The sequence below is a fragment of the Cryptomeria japonica genome, unplaced genomic scaffold (assembly GCF_030272615.1).
Source record: "Cryptomeria japonica unplaced genomic scaffold, Sugi_1.0 HiC_scaffold_1038, whole genome shotgun sequence".
NCBI classification, from domain to species: domain Eukaryota; kingdom Viridiplantae; phylum Streptophyta; class Pinopsida; order Cupressales; family Cupressaceae; genus Cryptomeria; species Cryptomeria japonica.
The window spans coordinates 7,501-28,343 of NW_026729695.1; the positions used below are offsets into that span (position 1 = coordinate 7,501).

General features: G+C 59.9%; 1 non-coding gene across 1 annotated transcript; it reads left to right on the forward strand.

Moving 5' to 3' along the window:
• Nucleotides 1-12,907: 12,907 nt before the first annotated feature.
• LOC131873088 (5S ribosomal RNA) lies at nt 12,908-13,026 on the forward strand. The gene has a single exon (XR_009371125.1). It is a non-coding gene; the product is annotated as a 5S ribosomal RNA (ribosomal RNA).
• Nucleotides 13,027-20,843: the final 7,817 nt, after the last annotated feature.

Sequence of the window (20,843 nt, forward strand, 5' to 3'; positions counted from 1 at the left end):
TTTACCCGAAAACATCCGAACCGCACATGCTCGCGACAGTCCTGCCGTTAGAGAATGCACCGTGCACGCGACCGAGTAAGGCCACTCAGAGACATCCATTTCCCAGGTATATGCCCCCTACGCACTTTTGGTGGCGCAACTCGCACGAACAGTCCCACCTCGACCCCGTAAACAAGCTTTTTTGCCTCGAAGAGTTCGTCGGAGACGAAGAAGCAACCTTCAGTGCAAACGTAGCACTCTTTTGTGCAACCGCCCAAACAACGCCCCCTCTACCCTCTGTCGAAACACTCGGCATTGCTGCTCCCTAAGGTGAGCTTCTCCTCATAGGCAATTCCGCTCTTATCCGGTCACGTTTGTGTGCCCGAATTTCGCAAGGCAACCTCCATGGGACATGGAAAAGACTCGAGAAGAGAGCTCGCTCACGGGAGAGAGAAGCCAAGGAGACCACGAGAGTGCTGAGAGTGGGACAGCGCTGAATAGGCGGGAGAAGCCTGCGCGTATAAACGGAGATATATATCCAATTGCAACGAAGGAACGTGCCAAAGATCGAGAACAATGGCAGAAATGCTAGTAACGTGCACTTCGGGACCAACGCATCACCGGAAGACAACCGCCAAACATCGAAAGAGTCGCGATGCTCCGCAACCTACGTGCAAAGCGGTCGCACACCGGGTAAGGGAGTGAGAGCCCCAAACATAGCTGGGCGAGGCGCTCACTCCGCTCTTTAATATCTCGTTAATACCGCCAAGGAAATGGCACAAGCACACACACACAAGCATCCTCGGAAGAGGACAGTTCGAGTGACAGGTCAAATCCAAGAGTTCCGAAGACTACCTCCAGGAACAATCGGGAACAAGACCGATTACAAGTCGTCGAGTCTGTTACTGGGCGAACACGAGATGCGCACAGGAAATCGATCAGCCCTCACAATGGCCCAAGGCCAGAGATCGGACTGCTACGATTTACCCCAACAATCATCGTGCCACTCTTCGCAGAGAGGTGATAGACGCCAACGAGCCCGCGCATAGCAATCGAGGTGTAAAAAGGGCGTTGAAGGCAGGAAGCCTGGACGAAAGAGGCTACGAGGTCACCTCGAAGCGGTCTAAGAATCGGGCGCACTTGGGGCGACTACCAGTGCCAACCCCTTATCCCGCGGTGCGTCCGACACACAGAAATTTCCAAGGCGGCCAAGGAGCCTCCCCGCATAGCAATCGGGGTGTGAGGTTACGGATGCAGCATTGATAGCAATCGAGGTGTGAGGCGAAGGATGCAGAAGTGAGAGCCGAGGGATGTAGCAGAGATAGCAATCGGGGTGTGTGATGCAGAAGAGATAGCAATCGAGGTGTGCGGTGGGAAGGGCCCAGCAGCCAGAATGCATGAAGCGACGGATGAAGCAGTGATGACAACCGGGCTGTGAGGAGAGGAGGGATGCAGCCAAGAAAGCAATCAGGGCTCGAGGCAAGGGATGCATCAAGGATAGCAATCATGTTGTGAGGCGAGATTCCAAAGGCTAAACGTGAGAGGCTGCAGGGTCGACTCAGAGAGGTCTATGCATGTGAGAGGCTGAAAGCAAGGTCGACTCGGAGCGGTCTATGCATCGGGCGCGCTTGGGGCGACTACCAGTGCCAACCCCTTATCCCGCGACGCGTCCGACAAAGAGAACGTTCCAAGGCGGCAGAGGAGGTTACCAGCCGAAGGATGCAGTAGCAATAACAGGTATAGTTCCGCGGCGGCCGAGAAGACTCACCGCATAGGAATCGGGATGCGAGGCGAGGGATGCGGCGGGAAGGCCCCGACGGCTAAACGGAAGAGGCTGCAGGGCCGCCTCGGAATGGTCCAAGCATCGGATGCGATTGGGACGACTACCAGTGCCAACCCCTTATCCCGCGATGCGTCCGATACACAGATAGTTCCAAGGCGGCCGAGGAGCCTCACCGCATATCAATCGGGGTGCGAGGCGAGGGATGGGGCGGGAAGGCCCCAACGGCTAGACGGAAGAGGCTTCAGGGCCACCTCGGAATGGTCCAAGCATCGGACGCGCTTGGGGCGACTGCCAGTGCCAACCCCTTATCCCGCGATGCGTCCGATACACAGATGGTTCCAAGGCGGCCGAGGAGCCTCACCGCATAGCAATCGGGGGTGCGAGGCGAGGGATGGGGCGGGAAGGCCCCAACGGCTAGACGGAAGAGGCTTCAGGGCCGCCTAGGAATGGTCCAAGCATCGGACACGCTTGGGGCGACTACCAGTGACAGCCCCCTATCCCGCGATGCGTCCGATACGAAGATGGTTCCAAGGCGGCCGAGGAGCCTCACCGCATAGCAATCGGGGTGCGAGGTGGGGGATGCGGCGAGATGGCCCCAACGGCTAGACGGAAGAGGCCACAGGGCCGCGTCGGAATAGTCCAAGCATCGGACGCGCTTGGGGCGACTACCAGTGACAACCCCTTATCCCGCGATGCGTCCGATACGAAGATAGTTCCAAGGCGGCCGAGGAGCCTCACCGCATAGCAATCGGGGTGCGAGGTGGGGGATGCGGCGAGATGGCCCCAACGGCTAGACGGAAGAGGCTGCAGGGCCGCCTCGGAATAGTCCAAGCATCGGACGCGCTTGGGGCCACTACCAGTGACAACCCCTTATCCCGCGATGCGTCCGATACGAAGATAGTTCCAAGGCGGCCGAAGAGCCTCACCGCATAGCAATCGGGGTGCGAGGTGGGGGATGCGGCGAGATGGCCCCAACGGCTAGACGGAAGAGGCCACAGGGCCGCCTCGGAATAGTCCAAGCATCGGACGCGCTTGGGGCGACTACCAGTGACAACCCCTTATCCCGCGATGCGTCCGATACGAAGATAGTTCCCAGGCGGCCGAGGAGCCTCACCGCATAGCAATCGGGGTGCGAGGCGAGGGATGCGGCGAGATGGCCCCAAAGGCTAGACGGAAGAGGCTGCAGGGCTGCCTCGGAATAGTCCAAGCATCGGACGCGCTTGGGGCGACTACCACTGCCAACCCCTTATCCCGCGATGCGTCCGATACACAGATAGTTCCGAGGCGGCCGAGGAGGTGGGGGATGCAGCGAGATGGCCCCAACGGCTAGACGGAAGAGGCTGCAGGGCCGCCTCGGAATAGTCCAAGCATCGGACGCGCTTGGGGCGACTACCAGTGACAACCCCTTATCCCGCGATGCGTCCGATACACAGATAGTTCCGAGGCGGCCAAGGAGCCTCACCGCATAGCAATCGTGGTGCGAGGTGGGGGATGCGGCGAGATGGCCCCAACGGCTAGACGGAAGAGGCTGCAGGGCCGCCTCGGAATGGTCCAAGCATCGGATGCGCTTGGGGCGACTACCACTGCCAACCCCTTATCCCGCGATGCGTCCGATACACAGATAGTTCCAAGGCGGCCGAGGAGCCTCACAGCATAGCAATCAGGGTGCGAGGCGAGGGATGCGGCGAGAAAGCCCCAACGGCTAGAGGGAAGAGGCTTCAGGTCCGCCTCGGAATGGTCCAAGCATCGGACGCGCTTGGGGCGACTACCAGTGACAACCCCTTATCCCGCGACGCGTCCGATACACAGATAGTTCCAAGGCGGCCGAGGAGCCTCACCGCATAGCAATCGGGGTGCGAGGCGAGGGATGCGGCGAGAAGGACCCAACGGCTACACGGAAGAGGCTTCGGGGCCGCCTCGGAATGGTCCAAGAATCGGACGCGCTTGGGGCGACTACCAGTGACAACCCCTTATCCCGCGACGCGTCCGATACACAGATAGTTCCAAGGCGGCCGAGGAGCCTCACCGCATAGCAATCGGGGTGCGAGGCGAGGGATGCGGCGAGAAGGACCCAACGGCTAGACGGAAGAGGCTTCGGGGCCGCCTCGGAATGGTCCAAGCATCGGACGCGCTTGGGGCGACTACCAGTGACAACCCCTTATCCCGCGACGCGTCCGATACACAGATAGTTCCAAGGCGGCCGAGGAGCCTCACCGCATAGCAATCGGGGTGCGAGGCGAGGGATGCGGCGAGAAGGACCCAACGGCTAGACGGAAGAGGCTTCGGGTCCGCCTCGGAATGGTCCAAGCATCGGACGCGCTTGGGGCGACTACCAGTGACAACCCCTTATCCCGCGACGCGTCCGATACACAGATAGTTCCAAGGCGGCCGAGGAGCCTCACCGCATAGCAATCGGGGTGCGAGGCGAGGGATGCGGCGAGAAGGACCCAACGGCTAGACGGAAGAGGCTTCGGGTCCGCCTCGGAATGGTCCAAGCATCGGACGCGCTTGGGGCGACTACCAGTGACAACCCCTTATCCCGCGACGCGTCCGATACACAGATAGTTCCAAGGCGGCCGAGGAGCCTCACCGCATAGCAATCGGGGTGCGAGGCGAGGGATGCGGCGAGAAGGACCCAACGGCTAGACGGAAGAGGCTTCGGGTCCGCCTCGGAATGGTCCAAGCATCGGACGCGCTTGGGGCGACTACCAGTGACAACCCCTTATCCCGCGACGCGTCCGATACACAGATAGTTCCGAGGCGGCCGAGGAGCCTCACCGCATAGCAATCGGGGTGCGAGGCGAAGGATGCGGCGAGAAGGACCCAACGGCTAGACGGAAGAGGCTTCGGGTCCGCCTCGGAATGGTCCAAGCATCGGACGCGCTTGGGGCGACTACCAGTGACAACCCCTTATCCCGCGACGCGTCCGATACACAGATAGTTCCAAGGCGGCCGAGGAGCCTCACCGCATAGCAATCGGGGTGCGAGGCGAGGGATGCGGCGAGAAGGACCCAACGGCTAGACGGAAGAGGCTTCAGGGCCGCCTCGGAATGGTCCAAGCATCGAACGCGCTTGGGGCGACTACCAGTGACAACCCCTTATCCCGCGACGCGTCCGATACACAGATAGTTCCGAGGCGGCCGAGGAGCCTCACCGCATAGCAATCGGGGTGCGAGGCGAGGGATGCGGCGAGAAGGACCCAACGGCTAGACGGAAGAGGCTTCAGGGCCGCCTCGGAATGGTCCAAGCATCGGACGCGCTTGGGGCGACTACCAGTGACAACCCCTTATCCCGCGACGCGTCCGATACACAGATAGTTCCGAGGCGGCCGAGGAGCCTCACCGCATAGCAATCGGGGTGCGAGGCGAGGGATGCGGCGAGAAGGACCCAACGGCTAGACGGAAGAGGCTTCAGGGCCGCCTCGGAATGGTCCAAGCATCGGACGCGCTTGGGGCGACTACCAATGACAACCCCTTATCCCGCGACGCGTCCGATACACAGATAGTTCCGAGGCGGCCGAGGAGCCTCACCGCATAGCAATCGGGGTGCGAGGCGAGGGATGCGGCGAGAAGGACCCAACGGCTAGACGGAAGAGGCTTCAGGGCCGCCTCGGAATGGTCCAAGCATCGGACGCGCTTGGGGCGACTACCAGTGACAACCCCTTATCCCGCGACGCGTCCGATACACAGATAGTTCCGAGGCGGCCGAGGAGCCTCACCGCATAGCAATCGGGGTGCGAGGCGAGGGATGCGGCGAGAAGGACCCAACGGCTAGACGGAAGAGGCTTCAGGGCCGCCTCGGAATGGTCCAAGCATCGGACGCGCTTGGGGCGACTACCGTTGCCAACCCCTTATCCCGCGATGCGTCTGATACACAGATAGTTCCGAGGCGGCCGAGGAGCCTCACCGCATAGCAATCGGGTTGCGAGGCAGATTATTGGGAAGGGAACCCCCTGGGATGCGGCTCAAGCAGTGCCCAAAGGGACTGGAATGCGGAATCACATCGAGAGACCCAAATGCTATACGAGGGCTCAAATCGAATTATCGATTTGGCCACGACATGGACGCATCGGAACGACTACCTTTGCCGAACCACTCGCAATTGCATCCATACCGAAACCAATAGACATTTCCGTTAGAGCCCTCGCATAGCATTCGGGAATCTCGCATGCCCCTCTAAATCGACCAATGCTGGCGCTCAATGAAAATCCGAGCGCTACCACCGTTCGAGCGCCAGCATTGGTCGAGTTAGAGGGGCACGGGGGAGAATGCTCCAGTCAACACCTCCCCTATATAAGTTATTTGTCCGATTCTCGCACAACCGTAGTCTGCCTCGTCGAATCAAACAACGGTCCCAGATTCCGACTTCCGTTCCGTAGAGACCCAAAAGCTAGATGGAGGCTCGCAAGAAAGAGAGTCGGCGCATAGCAATCGGGTTTCTCGAACGTTTAGGGACCGAGCTCACTTGCGGATAGGGCAAAATCCGCCAAGCAACCCAAAAGCTAGACGGGGGCTCGAATCGAATCGCCTAGGCGGCCACAACAACGACGTGTTGGATCGACTACCAGTGCCAAACCATTCAGCAAGACTAGTCTGTGTCGAGGCCGGATAGAGATTCTCAGAGAGCGCCCGCATAGCATTTAGGAGACCTGCCGCGTCCCTCACACTCGACAAATGGTGGTGCACGTTTATAAATCCGAGCGATCCCAACCCTTTCAAGCACCAACATCGGTCGAGATAGAGGGGCACGGAGGGGGCTGCGTGAGACAACACAGTCCCCTATATAAGTTATTTGTCCGATTCTCACACATCCGAAGAATGGTCATCAAATCGGACAACAGCCCAAACTTCCGACTTCCGTCCCAGAAAGCCCAAGAGCTATCTAAAACGTTCATGGCCGGAACTCGATCGCGGCTATACCAGTCCGCCAAGCAACCCAAAAGCTAGACTGGAGCTCTAGTCGAATCACCTCTGTGGCCATTGCAAGGACGTGTTGGAGCGACTACCATTGCCGAACCATTCCGCAGGTCGAGTCCATACCAAGGCCGCATAGAGATTCACGATGAGCTCCTGCATAGCAATCAGGAGACTTGCCGTGTCCATCACAATCGATAAATCCTGGTGCAAGATTTTTGCATCCGAGCGCTCCAACCAGTCGAGCACCAGCATCAATCGACATAAACGGGCACGGGGGGAGGATGCTCGAGAACACTACCTCCCCTATATAAGTTATTTGTCCGATTCTCAAGCAGCCGAAGTCTGGTCATCGAATCGGGTCAAAGACCACAACTTCCGACTTTACCCACAATGCAAGTCATCGAATCGAACATCGGCCCCCGAGTCGGACTCCATGCGTATGTCAGGTCATCGGACCCAAATTCCGCCTTCCTGCGCATGGCGGGCCATCAATATCAACTCGGTCATCGGACCCAAACTCCGCCTTTTTGCGTATGGCACGCCTTCAAATCGGTCATCGGACCCAAATTCCGCCTTCCTGTGCATGGCGGGCCATCAACATCAACTCGGTCATCGGACCCAAATTCCGCCTTTCTGCGCATGGCACGCCATCAACTCGGTCATCGGACCCAAATTCCGCCTTCCTGCGCATGGCAGGTCATCGGACACAAATTCAGACCTCGCCAATATGCCTACGTATCGAATCGGTCATCGGACCCAACTTCCGACTTCATCCATACTGTAGGGTCTTTGAGGTTGGCGCGGTGCGCTCAACCCAGGGAGTCGACCCATCGAAGCATACACCTCCCCTATATAAGCTATTTGTCCGATTCCCACACCTGTGTAGTTTGCACCTCTGACCAGGACATCGACCCCAACTTCCGAACTCGACTGCAACGACGGCACCAGCGCCTTGGTGCGCACCTTGCGACGCACAGTCCCAACATTCGCCTTCCTGCACATGGCAGGTCATCGGACCCAAATTCCGACCTCGCGAGTATGCCTACATATCGAATCGGTCATCGGACCCAACTTCCGACTTCATCCATACCGTAGGGTCTTTGAGGTTGGCGCGGTGCGCTCAACCCGGGGAGTCGACCCAACGAAGCATACACCTCCCCTATATAAGCTATTTGTCCGATTCCCACACCTGTGTAGTTTGCACCTCCGATCAAGACATCGACCCCAACTTCCGAACTCGCCTCCAACGACCGAACCAGCGCCTTGGTGCGCACCTTGCAACGCACAGTGCCAACATTCGCCTTCCTGCACGTGGCAGGTCATCGGACCCAAATTCCGACCTCGCGAGTATGCCTACATATCGAATCGGTCATCGGACCCAACTTCCGACTTCATCCATACCGTAGGGTCTTTGAGGTTGGCGCGGTGCGCTCAACCCGGGGAGTCGACCCAACGAAGCATACACCTCCCCTATATAAGCTATTTGTCCGATTCCCACACCTGTGTAGCTTGCACCTCCGATCAGGACATCGACCCCAACTTCCGAACTCGACTAAAAAGACCGCACCAGCGCCTTGGTGTGCACCTTGCAACGCACAGTGTCAACATTCGCCTTCCTGCACATGGCAGGTCATCGGACCCAAATTCCGACCTCATGAGCATACCTACTAATCGAATCGGTCATCGGACCCAACTTCCGACTTCATCCATACCGTAGGGTCTTTGAGGTTGGCGCGGTGCGCTCAACCTGGGGAGTCGACCCATCGAAGCATACACCTCCCCTATATAAGCTATTTGTCCGATTCCGACACCTGTGTAGTTTGCACCTCCGCTCAGGACATCGACCCCAACTTCCGAACTCGCCTGCAACGACCGAACCAGCGCCTTGGTGCGCACCAAAAGTGCGCACTTTTGGAGGGCACTTTTGTGCGCTCCAAAGGTGCGCACTTTTGGAGGGCACTTTTCTGCGCTCCAAAGGTGCGCACTTTTGGAGGGCACTTTTTGGAGGGCACTTTTCTGCGCTCCAAAGGTGCGCACTTTTGGAGGGCACTTTTTGGAGGGCACTTTTCTGCGCTCCAAAGGTGCGCACTTTTGGAGGGCACTTTTTGGAGGGCACTTTTCTGCGCTCCAAAGGTGCGCACTTTTGGAGGGCACTTTTTGGAGGGCACTTTTCTGCGCTCCAAAGGTGCGCACTTTTGGAGGGCACTTTTTGGAGGGCACTTTTCTGCGCTCCAAAGGTGCGCACTTTTGGAGGGCACTTTTTGGAGGGCACTTTTCTGCGCTCCAAAGGTGCGCACTTTTGGAGGGCACTTTTTGGAGGGCACTTTTCTGCGCTCCAAAGGTGCGCACTTTTGGAGGGCACTTTTTGGAGGGCACTTTTCTGCGCTCCAAAGGTGCGCACTTTTGGAGGGCACTTTTTGGAGGGCACTTTTCTGCGCTCCAAAGGTGCGCACTTTTGGAGGGCACTTTTGTGCACTCCAAAGGTGCGCACTTTTGGAGGGCACTTTTCCTGTGCTCCAAAGGTGCACACCTAGGTGAGCACCTTCGACCACACCTTGTAGCACACCAAACTCTGACTTTCGACTTCATCCGCAATGCAGGGTCTTTGAGGTTGGCGCAATGCGCACAACCAGGGGAGTCGACCCATCAAACCCAACACCTCCCCTATATAAGCTATTTGTCTGATTCTCATACATGCGTAGCCTGCAGGAGCAATTAGGACATCGACCCCAACTTTCGGCTTCTAAACGAAAACAAGGTCTTTGAGGTTGGTGTAATGCGAACAACTAGGGGAGTCAACCCATCAAACCCAACACCTCCCCTATATAAGCTATTTGTCTGATTCTCATACATGTGTAGTCTACAGGAGCAATTAGGACATCGACCCCAACTTTTGACTTCTTAACGAAAACAAGGTCTTTGAGGTTGACGTAATGCGCACAACCAGGGGAGTCGACCCATCAAACCCAACACCTCCCCTATATAAGCTATTTGTCCGATTCTCATACATGTGTAGCCTGCAGGAGCCATTAGGACATTGACCCCAACTTTTGACTTCTTAACGAAAACAAGGTCTTTGAGGTTGGCGTAATGCGCACAACCAAGGGAGTTGACCCATCAAACCCAACACCTCCCCTATATAAGCTATTTGTCTGATTCTCATACATGTGTAGCCTGCAACAACGATTAGGACATCCACCCCAACTTCTGAATTCGTCTGCGTTGACCGCACCAAAGGTGCACGCCTTGGTGCTCACCAAAATCCGACTTCCGACTTCTTCTGCTATGCGGGGTCTTTGAGGTTGGCGCAGTGCGCACAACCAGGGGAGTCAACCCACCGAATGCAACACCTCCCCTATATAAGCTATTTGTCTGATTCTCATACATGCGTAGACTGCAGCAATGATTAGGACATCCACCCCAACTTTTGACTTCTTAAACAAGACAGGGTCTTTGAAGTTGGTGCAGTGCACACAACCAGGGGAGTCGACCCATCAAACGCAACACCTCCCCTATATAAAGCTATTTGTCCGATTCTCATACGTGTAGTCTGCAGCAGCGATTAGGACATCGACCCCAACTTCCGAATTCGTTTGCATTGACCGCACCAAAGGTGCACGCCTTGGTGTGCACCCTGGAGTGCACTTTGGTGCTCACCTCGGTGCACACTTTGGTGTGCACCTCGGTGTGCACCAAAGGTGCGCACCTTGGAGCGCACCAAAGGTGTACACTTTGGAGCGCACCACATAGGGTCTTTGAGAGGTTGGCGCAGTGCGCACACCAAGGTGGGTGTTGAGGTGCGTGCCGAGGTGGGTGGGTGCTAGGGTGCGCTCCATGGTGGGTGCCAGGGTGGGTGCGTGCTAGGGTGGATTCCAAAGAGGGTCATAGGGTGGGTGCCAAGGTGGGTTGGTGATATAGTGGGTTCAAAGGTGGGTACTAGGGTGGGTTCCAAGGTGGGTCACAAGTTGGGTGCCAGGATGCGTGGGTGTTAGGTTGGGTGCCAAGGTGGGCTCCTGCGTGGGTGGGTGCTAGGGTGGGTTTCAAGGTGGACGCGAGGGCGGGTGCCAAGGTGGGTAACAAGTTGGGTGTTAGGATGGGTGAGTGCTAGAGTGGGTGCCAAGGTGGGTGGGTGCTAAGGTGGATGCCAAGGTGGTTCACAGGGTGGGTGGGTTCTAGGGTGAGTTCCAAGGTGGGTCACAGGTTCAGTGCTAGGGTGGGTGTCAAGGCGGGTGTCGAGGTGCCTGGGTGCTAGGGTGTGGATGCCAATGTGGGTCATAGGGTGGGTACTAGGGTGGGCTGCAATGTGGGTGCCAAGGTGGGTAACATGCTCGGTGGGTTCTAAATTGGGTGCCAGGGTGGGTGTGCACCCACCTTGCCCGAGGTGGGTGCCAAGGTGCCAGTGTGGGTGGGTGCTAAGGTGGATGCCAAGGTGGGTGAGAAGGTGGGTGATAGGTTGAGTGGTAGGATGGGTGGGTGCCAAGATGGGTCACAGGGTGGGTGCAAGGGTGGGTAGGTGCTAGGGTTGGTGTCAGGGTGGGTGGGTGCTAGGTTGGGTTCCAAGGTGGGTGCGAGGGTGAGTGTCAAGGTGGGTCACAGGTTAGGTGCTAGGATGGGTGAGTGCTAGGGTGCAAAGGTGCCAGGGTGGGTGCTAGGATGGGTCGATGCTAGGGTGAGTGGCAAGGTGGGTCCACAAGTGTCAAGGTGGGTGCCGAGGTGGGTGCCAAGTCGGCGACTGCTATGGTGGATGCCAAGGTGGGTCACGGGGTGGGTGCCAAGTTGCTAGGTTGGGTTCCAAGGTGGGTGCCAACGTGGGTGCTAGGGTGCGTGGGTTAAAGGGTGTGTCACAACGTGGGTGCCAGGATGGGTGCGCACCCACACTGGCCAAGACGGGTGCGGGTGCAAGGTTGGGTTCCAAGCCCGGTCACAGGCTGGGTGCTAGGATGGGTGGGTGCCAAGGTGGGCACCAGGGTGGGTGCACCCACCCTGGCCAAGGTGGGTCACGGGGTGGGTCCTAGGGTGGGTAACGGGGTGGGTACTAAGGTGCGTGCCAAGGTGGGTCATAGGGTGGGTGCCAAGGTGGGCACCAGGGTGGGTGTGCACCAACCCTAGCCAGGGTAGGTCACGGGGTGGTTGTCGGGGTGGGCGTCAAGGAGCCAAGGTGGGTGGCAAGTAGCCAAGTTGCGTGCCAAGGTGGGTGTCGGGGTGGGTGCCAAGGATCCAAGGTGGGTGCCAAGGAACCAAGGTGGGTGTCTGGGTGGGTGCCGAGGTGGGAGCCAGGGTGGGTCCCAAGGTGAGTGCAAAGGTGGGTGCCAGGGTCAAGGTGAGTGCCAATGTGGGTTCCAAGGTGCCAGGGTCAGGGTGAGTGCCAATGTGGGTTCAAAGGTGCTAAGTTGGGTGCGAGGTTGGGTGCGAGGGTGGGTGGGTGCCAAGGTGTGCTAGGTGGAAGCCCGGGTGGGTCGGCATCCCATGGGTGTCGAGTTGGGTGCCTGATGGGTGCTTCTTGTCAAGTTTTAGTCGTCGGGACTCATTTCGAGCCTTAGAGGTCGTTTCTTGTCCGGTTGCCCTGTCTTCGACCTGGGAACCCAATTTTGGTCCTCGGGTCCCATTTTTTTTTGTCTCGCATCCCACTTTTGGCCTGTGGCCTTTTCGGGGTCGATTCTCGTTTTGGGCATCAGAGCATGTTTCTTCTCCTAAAACCCAATATTTGTTTATTAAGTCTCGGAACACATTTTTGTTCTCGTGGACCCATCATGGGTCTTGGAACGCATTTGTGGTCCTTGGGTCCCATTTTGCATCCCGAAACTTGTGTTTTGGTGCTTGATCCCTATTTTGGGTGCCCACCTTGCACCAAGTGCGCACCCGGGGCAAACCGAGCGCCTTGGTGCACCGGGGCAAGATCGAGCGTGCACCCGAGGCGCCCCGAACATGCACCAAGGTGCACTCGGCCCACATGTGAGCGCAGGTCGTTGCGCCCGAGGTGGTGTGTGGGCACCGCGTTGCAGACGGGACACTGCACGCACACGACGCCCCCTCCAGGTGCACGCACGTAGGCCGGGCCGGGTGCACACCCGACGCCCTAGCAAGGTGCGCGCACCCGGGCAGGGCTCACACTTGGCGAACGGGGCGCACTTCGCGAGGGAGGGTGTGCACCTCGACGGGGGTGGGTGGCCGGGGTGGATTCGCACGTGGGTCGCGGTTTGCTAAGTACACACTGCGACAAGCTCATAACGGGTGCGATCATACCAGCATTAGTGCACCGGATCCCATCAGAACTCCGCAGTTAAGCGCGCTTGGGCCGGAGTAGTACTGGGATGGGTGACCTCCCGGGAAGTCCCGGTGTTGCACCCTTTTTTAGTTTTTCGCCGGGCGTCGCAATGCTATTTGAATAAACCTTTTGCCCGTTTGCGTTCTCGTCGGGGCCGGGCCGGGCCGGGGTGCGCTGCCCGCACTACCGCGCGCGCGGGGGCGACACCGAGCGCGCACCCGAGGCGCCCCGAGCACACAGGCCACGGTGCAACCCGGGCGTTGTGCGCGCACCCCGGTGCGCCCGAGGTGCTGCGCGCGCACCCAGGTGAAATCGGTGTGCACCTCGGCCAGTGCGCGCTCGGTCGAGTCGCGCACGTTGGCCAAGGTGCACGGTGATGTTTCTTACTCTAAGGTTCCGCACCAGACGCCCGGGACAGGTGAGCGAAGCTGGGCGGGGCCGGGTGCGCGGCCGGGGCAGGTGCACGCAGCTGGAGAGAGCTTTGGAGCACACTTCGGAGCGCACCAATGATGCGCTCCATTCAAAAGTTTCCTGAAAAGGCAAAAAAAGTTGAGATTATAGAATTTCCCACTTGAGAGATTGTAAAAAAAAAAAATTTAAAATGAAGGAAACGCGGGTGCCAAGGTGTGCGCAGCCCAGCCAAGGTGTGCGCACCAAGGCGCCCACCCTGGCGAAGGTGCACGCAAGGTGCGCACCCGAGGCAAACCGGACAATTAACCCAACTTTCGACTTCGCGCGCACCTTGGAGCGCACTTCGGAGCGCTCCTTGGTGCGCACCAATCTTGGGCACCTCGGAGTGCACCATGGCGCCCACCAAGGTGCGCACCCGGGGCAAACCGAGCTCCGACTTCGTGCGCACCTTGGAGCGCACGAAAGGTGCGCACCATGGCGCCCACCAAGGTGCGCAGCCCAGCCAAGGCGTGCGCATCAAGGTGCGCACCCTGGCGAAGGTGCGCACCCGGGGCAAACCGAGCTCCGACTTCGTGCGCACCTTGGAGCGCACAAAAGGTGCGCAACCCAGCCAAGGTGTGCGCACCCCGGTCAAACCGAGCTCCGAATCGTGCGCACCAGAGGTGCACGCCATCGTGCGCACCTTGGAGCACACTTCGGAGCCCTCCTTGGTGCGCGCCGATGTTGCGCACCTCGGAGCGCACCCGGGGAAAACAATGCAATTAACCCGACTTTCGACTTCGTGGGCACCTCGGAGCGCTCTCGGGTTCGCACCTCGGAGCACACCGAGGTGCGCACCTTTGATGCGCTGCCTTCACCAATTTCCAGAAAAGGCAAGAAAACATTGAGAAGGTGTGCGCACCGAGGTGCCCACCCTGGCGAAGGTGCACGCGAGGTGCGCACCCGGGGCAAACCGGGCTCCGACTTCGTGCACGCCGCACCTTGGAGCACACTTCGGAGCGCTCCTTGGTGCGCACCAGGGCGCGCAACCCAGCCGAGGTGCCCACCCCGGCGAAGGTGCACGCGAGGTGCGCACCCGGGGCAAACCGGGCTCCGACTTCGTGCACGCCATGGTGCCCACCGCGGCGAAGGTGCACGCGAGGTGCGCACCCGGGGCAAACCGGGCTCCGACTTCGTGCACGCCGCACCTTGGAGCACACTTCGGAGCGCTCCTTGGTGCGCACCATGGTGCCCACCAGGGCGCGCAACCCCGCCGAAGGTGCACGCGAGGTGCGCACCCGGGGCAAACCGGGCTCCGACTTCGTGCACGCCGCACCTTGGAGCACACTTCGGAGCGCTCCTTGGTGCGCACCATGGTGCCCACCAGGGCGCGCAACCCCGCCGAAGGTGCACGCGAGGTGCGCACCCGGGGCAAACCGGGCTCCGACTTCGTGCACGCCATGGTGCGCACCGCGGCGAAGGTGCGCACCCGGGGCAAACCGGGCTCCGACTTCGTGCACGCCGCACCTTGGAGCACACTTCGGAGCGCTCCTTGGTGCGCACCAGGGCGCGCAACCCAGCCGAGGTGCCCACCCCGGCGAAGGTGCACGCGAGGTGCGTACCCGGGGCAAACCGGGCTCCGACTTCGTGCACGCCGCACCTTGGAGCACACTTCGGAGCGCTCCTTGGTGCGCACCATGGTGCCCACCAGGCCGCGCAACCCAGCCAAGGTGTGCGCACCAAGGTGCACGCGAGGTGCGCACCCGGGGCAAACCGGGGTCCAACTTCGTGCACGCCGCACCTTGGAGCACACATCGGGGCGCTCCCGGGTTCGCACCGGCGTTGCGCACCGTGGTGGGCACCTCGGAGCACACCAAGGTGGGCAGCGAGGTGCGCACCTTTGATGCGATGCCTTCACTAATTTCCATAAAAGGCAAAAAAAAAACGAGATTTTAAAATTTCCGTTTTGAAAGATAGTGAGAAAAAGGGAATGCTGGTGCCATCTTGAGCCCGCCCTGGTGCGCAGCCCAGCCAAGGTGTGCGCACCAAGGTGCCCACCCTGGCGAAGGTGCGCGCCCGGGCAATTAATCCAACTTCCAACTTCGCGCGCGCCAGGGTGGGAGCGCACCCAACAACCGGGCCTGGGAAGAGCCAATGCGAGAAACCCCACCAAACGCTCTGACAAAAAAAGAGGGGGCGCTCCAGTAACCCCGCTTCGGAGCGCACCCTGGGCAAACCCAGCCAAGGTGCCCACCCCGGCCAAGGTGCAGGCGAGGTGCGCACCCGGGGCAAACCGGGCTCCGACAACGTGCACGCCGCACCTTGGAGCACACTTCGTAGCGCTCCCGGGTGCGCACCTCAGAGCACACCAAGGTGGGCAGCGAGGTGCGCACCTTTGATGCGCTGCCTTCACTAATTTCCAGAAAAGGCAAAAAAAAAAGGAGATTTTAAAATTTCCGTTTTGAAAGATAGTGAAAAAAACGGAACGCGCGTGCCATCTTGAGCCCGCCCTGGTGCGCAGCCCAGGTAAGGTGCCCACCCTGGCAAAGGTGCGCACCCGGGCAATTAACCCTACTTCCGACTTCGTGCGCGCCAGGGTGGCAACCGGGCCTCGGAAGAGCCAATGCGAGAAACCCCACCAAACGCTCCGACAAAAAAAGAGGCGGCGCTCCAATAACCCCGCTTCGGAGCGCAGCCGGGGCAAACCCAGCCAAGGTGCCCACCCCGACGAAGGTGCACGCGAGGTGCGCACCCGGGGCAAACCGGGCTCCGACAACGTGCACGCAGCACCTTGGAGCACACTTCGAAGCACTCCCGGGTGCCCACCGGCGTTGCGCACCGTGGTGGGCAGCGAGGTGCGCACCTTTGATGCGCTGCCTTCACTAATTTCCAGAAAAAGGCAAAAAAAAATGAGATTTTAAAATTTCCGTTTTGAAAGATAGTGAAAAAAAAGGAACGCGGGTGCCATCTTGAGCCCGCCCTGGTGCGCAGCCCAGGCAAGGCATGCGCACCAAGGTGCCCACCCGAGGTGCACACCCGGGGCAAACCGGGCTCCGACTTCGTGCAGGCCGCACCTTGGAGCACACTTCGGAGCGCTCCTTGGTGCGCACCATGGTGCCCACCAGGGCGCGCAACCCAGCCAAGGTCTGCACACCAAGGTGCCCACCCCGGCGAAGGTGCACGCGAGGTGCGCACCCGGGGCAAACCGGGCTCCGACTTCGTGCACGCCATGGTGCCCACCGCGGCGAAGGTGCACGCGAGGTGCGCACCCGGGGCAAACCGGGCTCCGACTTCGTGCACGCCGCACCTTGGAGCACACTTCGGAGCGCTCCTTGGTGCGCACCATGGTGCCCACCAGGGCGCGCAACCCAGCCAAGGTGTGCGCACCAAGGTGCACGCGAGGTGCGCACCCGGGGCAAACCGGGGTCCGACTTCGTGCACGCCGCACCTTGGAGCACACATCGGAGCGCTCCCAGGTTCGCACCAGCGTTGCGCACCTTTGATGCGCTGCCTTCACTAATTTCAAGAAAAGGCAAAAAAAAACGAGATTTTAAAATTTCCGTTCTGAAAGATAGTGAAAAAAACGGAACGCGGGTGCCATCTTGAGCCCTTCCTGGTGCGCAGCCCAGGCAAGTTGTGCGCACCAAGGTGCCCACCCTGGCGGAGGTGCGCGCCCGGGGCAATCCGGGCTCCGACTTCGTGCACTGCATGGTGCCCACCAAGGCGCGCAACCCAGCCAAGGTGCCCACCGCAGCGAAGGTGCACGCGAGGTGCGCACCCGAGGTGCACACCCGGGGCAAACCGGGCTCCGACTTCGTGCACGCCGCACCTTGGAGCACACTTCAGAGCGCTCCTTGGTGCGCACCAGGGCGCGCAACCCAGCCGAGGTGCCCACCCCGGCGAAGGTGCACGCGAGGTGCGCACCCGGGGCAAACCGGGCTCCGACTTCGTGCACGCCATGGTGCCCACCGCGGCGAAGGTGCGCACCCGGGGCAAACCGGGCTCCGACTTCGTGCACGCCGCACCTTGGAGCACACTTCGGAGCGCTCCTTGGTGCGCACCATGGTGCCCACCAGGCCGCGCAACCCAGCCAAGGTGTGCGCACCAAGGTGCACGCGAGGTGCGCACCCGGGGCAAACCGGGGTCCGACTTCGTGCACGCCGCACCTTGGAGCACACATCGGGGCGCTCCCGGGTTCGCACCGGCGTTGCGCACCGTGGTGGGCACCTCGGAGCACACCAAGGTGGGCAGCGAGGTGCGCACCTTTGATGCGATGCCTTCACTAATTTCCATAAAAGGCAAAAAAAAAACGAGATTTTAAAATTTCCGTTTTGAAAGATAGTGAGAAAAAGGGAATGCTGGTGCCATCTTGAGCCCGCCCTGGTGCGCAGCCCAGCCAAGGTTTGCGCACCAAGGTGCCCACCCTGGCGAAGGTGCGCGCCCGGGCAATTAACCCAACTTCCAACTTCGCGCGCGCCAGGGTGGGAGCGCACCCAACAACCGGGCCTGGGAAGAGCCAATGCGAGAAACCCCACCAAACTCTCTGACAAAAAAAGAGGGGGCGCTCCAGTAACCCCGCTTCGGAGCGCACCCTGGGCAAACCCAGCCAAGGTGCCCACCCCGGCCAAGGTGCAGGCGAGGTGCGCACCCGGGGCAAACCGGGCTCCGACAACGTGCACGCCGCACCTTGGAGCACACTTCGTAGCGCTCCCGGGTGCGCACCTCAGAGCACACCAAGGTGGGCAGCGAGGTGCGCACCTTTGATGCGCTGCCTTCACTAATTTCCAGAAAAGGCAAAAAAAAAAGGAGATTTTAAAATTTCCGTTTTGAAAGATAGTGAAAAAAACGGAACGCGCGTGCCATCTTGAGCCCGCCCTGGTGCGCAGCCCAGGTAAGGTGCCACCCTGGCAAAGGTGCGCACCCGGGCAATTAACCCTACTTCCGACTTCGTGCGCGCCAGGGTGGCAACCGGGCCTCGGAAGAGCCAATGCGAGAAACCCCACCAAACGCTCCGACAAAAAAAGAGGCGGCGCTCCAATAACCCCGCTTCGGAGCGCAGCCGGGGCAAACCAAGCCAAGGTGCCCACCCCGACGAAGGTGCACGCGAGGTGCGCACCCGGGGCAAACCGGGCTCCGACAACGTGCACGCAGCACCTTGGAGCACACTTCGAAGCACTCCCGGGTGCCCACCGGCGTTGCGCACCGTGGTGGGCAGCGAGGTGCGCACCTTTGATGCGCTGCCTTCACTAATTTCCAGAAAAAGGCAAAAAAAAATGAGATTTTAAAATTTCCGTTTTGAAAGATAGTGAAAAAAAAGGAACGCGGGTGCCATCTTGAGCCCGCCCTGGTGCGCAGCCCAGGCAAGGCATGCGCACCAAGGTGCCCACCCGAGGTGCACACCCGGGGCAAACCGGGCTCCGACTTCGTGCAGGCCGCACCTTGGAGCACACTTCGGAGCGCTCCTTGGTGCGCACCATGGTGCCCACCAGGGCGCACCCGAGGCAAACCGGGCTCCGACTTCGTGCACGCCGCACCTTGGAGCACACATCGGAGCGCTCCCAGGTTCGCACCAGCGTTGCGCACCTTTGATGCGCTGCCTTCACTAATTTCCAGAAAAGGCAAAAAAAAACGATATTTTAAAATTTCCGTTCTGAAAGATAGTGAAAAAAACGGAACGCGGGTGCCATCTTGAGCCCTTCCTGATGCGCAGCCCAGGCAAGTTGTGCGCACCAAGGTGCCCACCCTGGCGGAGGTGCGCGCCCGGGGCAAACCGGGCTCCGACTTCGTGCACTGCATGGTGCCCACCAAGGCGCGCAACCCAGCCAAGGTGCCCACCGCAGCGAAGGTGCACGCGAGGTGCGCACCCGAGGTGCACACCCGGGGCAAACCGGGCTCCGACTTCGTGCACGCCGCACCTTGGAGCACACTTCAGAGCGCTCCTTGGTACGCACCAGGGCGCGCAACCCAGCCAAGGTGCTCACCCCGGCGAAGGTGCACGCGAGGTGCGCACCCGGGGCAAACCGGGCTCGGACTTCGTGCACGCCGCACCTTGGAGCACACATCGGAGCGCTCCCGGGTTCGCACCAGCATTGCGCACCTTTGATGCGCTGCCTTCACTAATTTCCAGAAAAGGCAAAAAAAAGAAAAAAATGAGATTTTAAAATTTCCGTTTTGAAAGATAGTGAAAAAAACGGAACGCGGGTGCCATCTTGAGCCCGCCCTGGTGTGCAGCCCAGGCAAGTTGTGCGCACCAAGGCACCCACCCTGGCCAAGGTGGGTCACGGGGTGGGTCCTAGGGTGGGTAACGGGGTGGGTACTAAGGTGCGTGCCAAGGTGGGTCATAGGGTGGGTGCCAAGGTGGGCACCAGGGTGGGTGTGCACCAACCCTAGCCAGGGTAGGTCACGGGGTGGTTGTCGGGGTGGGCGTCAAGGAGCCAAGGTGGGTGGCAAGTAGCCAAGTTGCGTGCCAAGGTGGGTGTCGGGGTGGGTGCCAAGGATCCAAGGTGGGTGCCAAGGAACCAAGGTGGGTGTCTGGGTGGGTGCCGAGGTGGGAGCCAGGGTGGGTCCCAAGGTGAGTGCAAAGGTGGGTGCCAGGGTCAAGGTGAGTGCCAATGTGGGTTCCAAGGTGCCAGGGTCAGGGTGAGTGCCAATGTGGGTTCAAAGGTGCTAAGTTGGGTGCGAGGTTGGGTGCGAGGGTGGGTGGGTGCCAAGGTGTGCTAGGTGGAAGCCCGGGTGGGTCGGCATCCCATGGGTGTCGAGTTGGGTGCCTGATGGGTGCTTCTTGTCAAGTTTTAGTCGTCGGGACTCATTTCGAGCCTTAGAGGTCGTTTCTTGTCCGGTTGCCCTGTCTTCGACCTGGGAACCCAATTTTGGTCCTCGGGTCCCATTTTTTTTTGTCTCGCATCCCACTTTTGGCCTGTGGCCTTTTCGGGGTCGATTCTCGTTTTGGGCATCAGAGCATGTTTCTTCTCCTAAAACCCAATATTTGTTTATTAAGTCTCGGAACACATTTTTGTTCTCGTGGACCCATCATGGGTCTTGGAACGCATTTGTGGTCCTTGGGTCCCATTTTGCATCCCGAAACTTGTGTTTTGGTGCTTGATCCCTATTTTGGGTGCCCACCTTGCACCAAGTGCGCACCCGGGGCAAACCGAGCGCCTTGGTGCACCGGGGCAAGATCGAGCGTGCACCCGAGGCGCCCCGAACATGCACCAAGGTGCACTCGGCCCACATGTGAGCGCAGGTCGTTGCGCCCGAGGTGGTGTGTGGGCACCGCGTTGCAGACGGGACACTGCACGCACACGACGCCCCCTACAGGTGCACGCACGTAGGCCGGGCCGGGTGCACACCCGACGCCCTAGCAAGGTGCGCGCACCCGGGCAGGGCTCACACTTGGCGAACGGGGCGCACTTCGCGAGGGAGGGTGTGCACCTCGACGGGGGTGGGTGGCCGGGGTGGATTCGCACGTGGGTCGCGGTTTGCTAAGTACACACTGCGACAAGCTCATAAC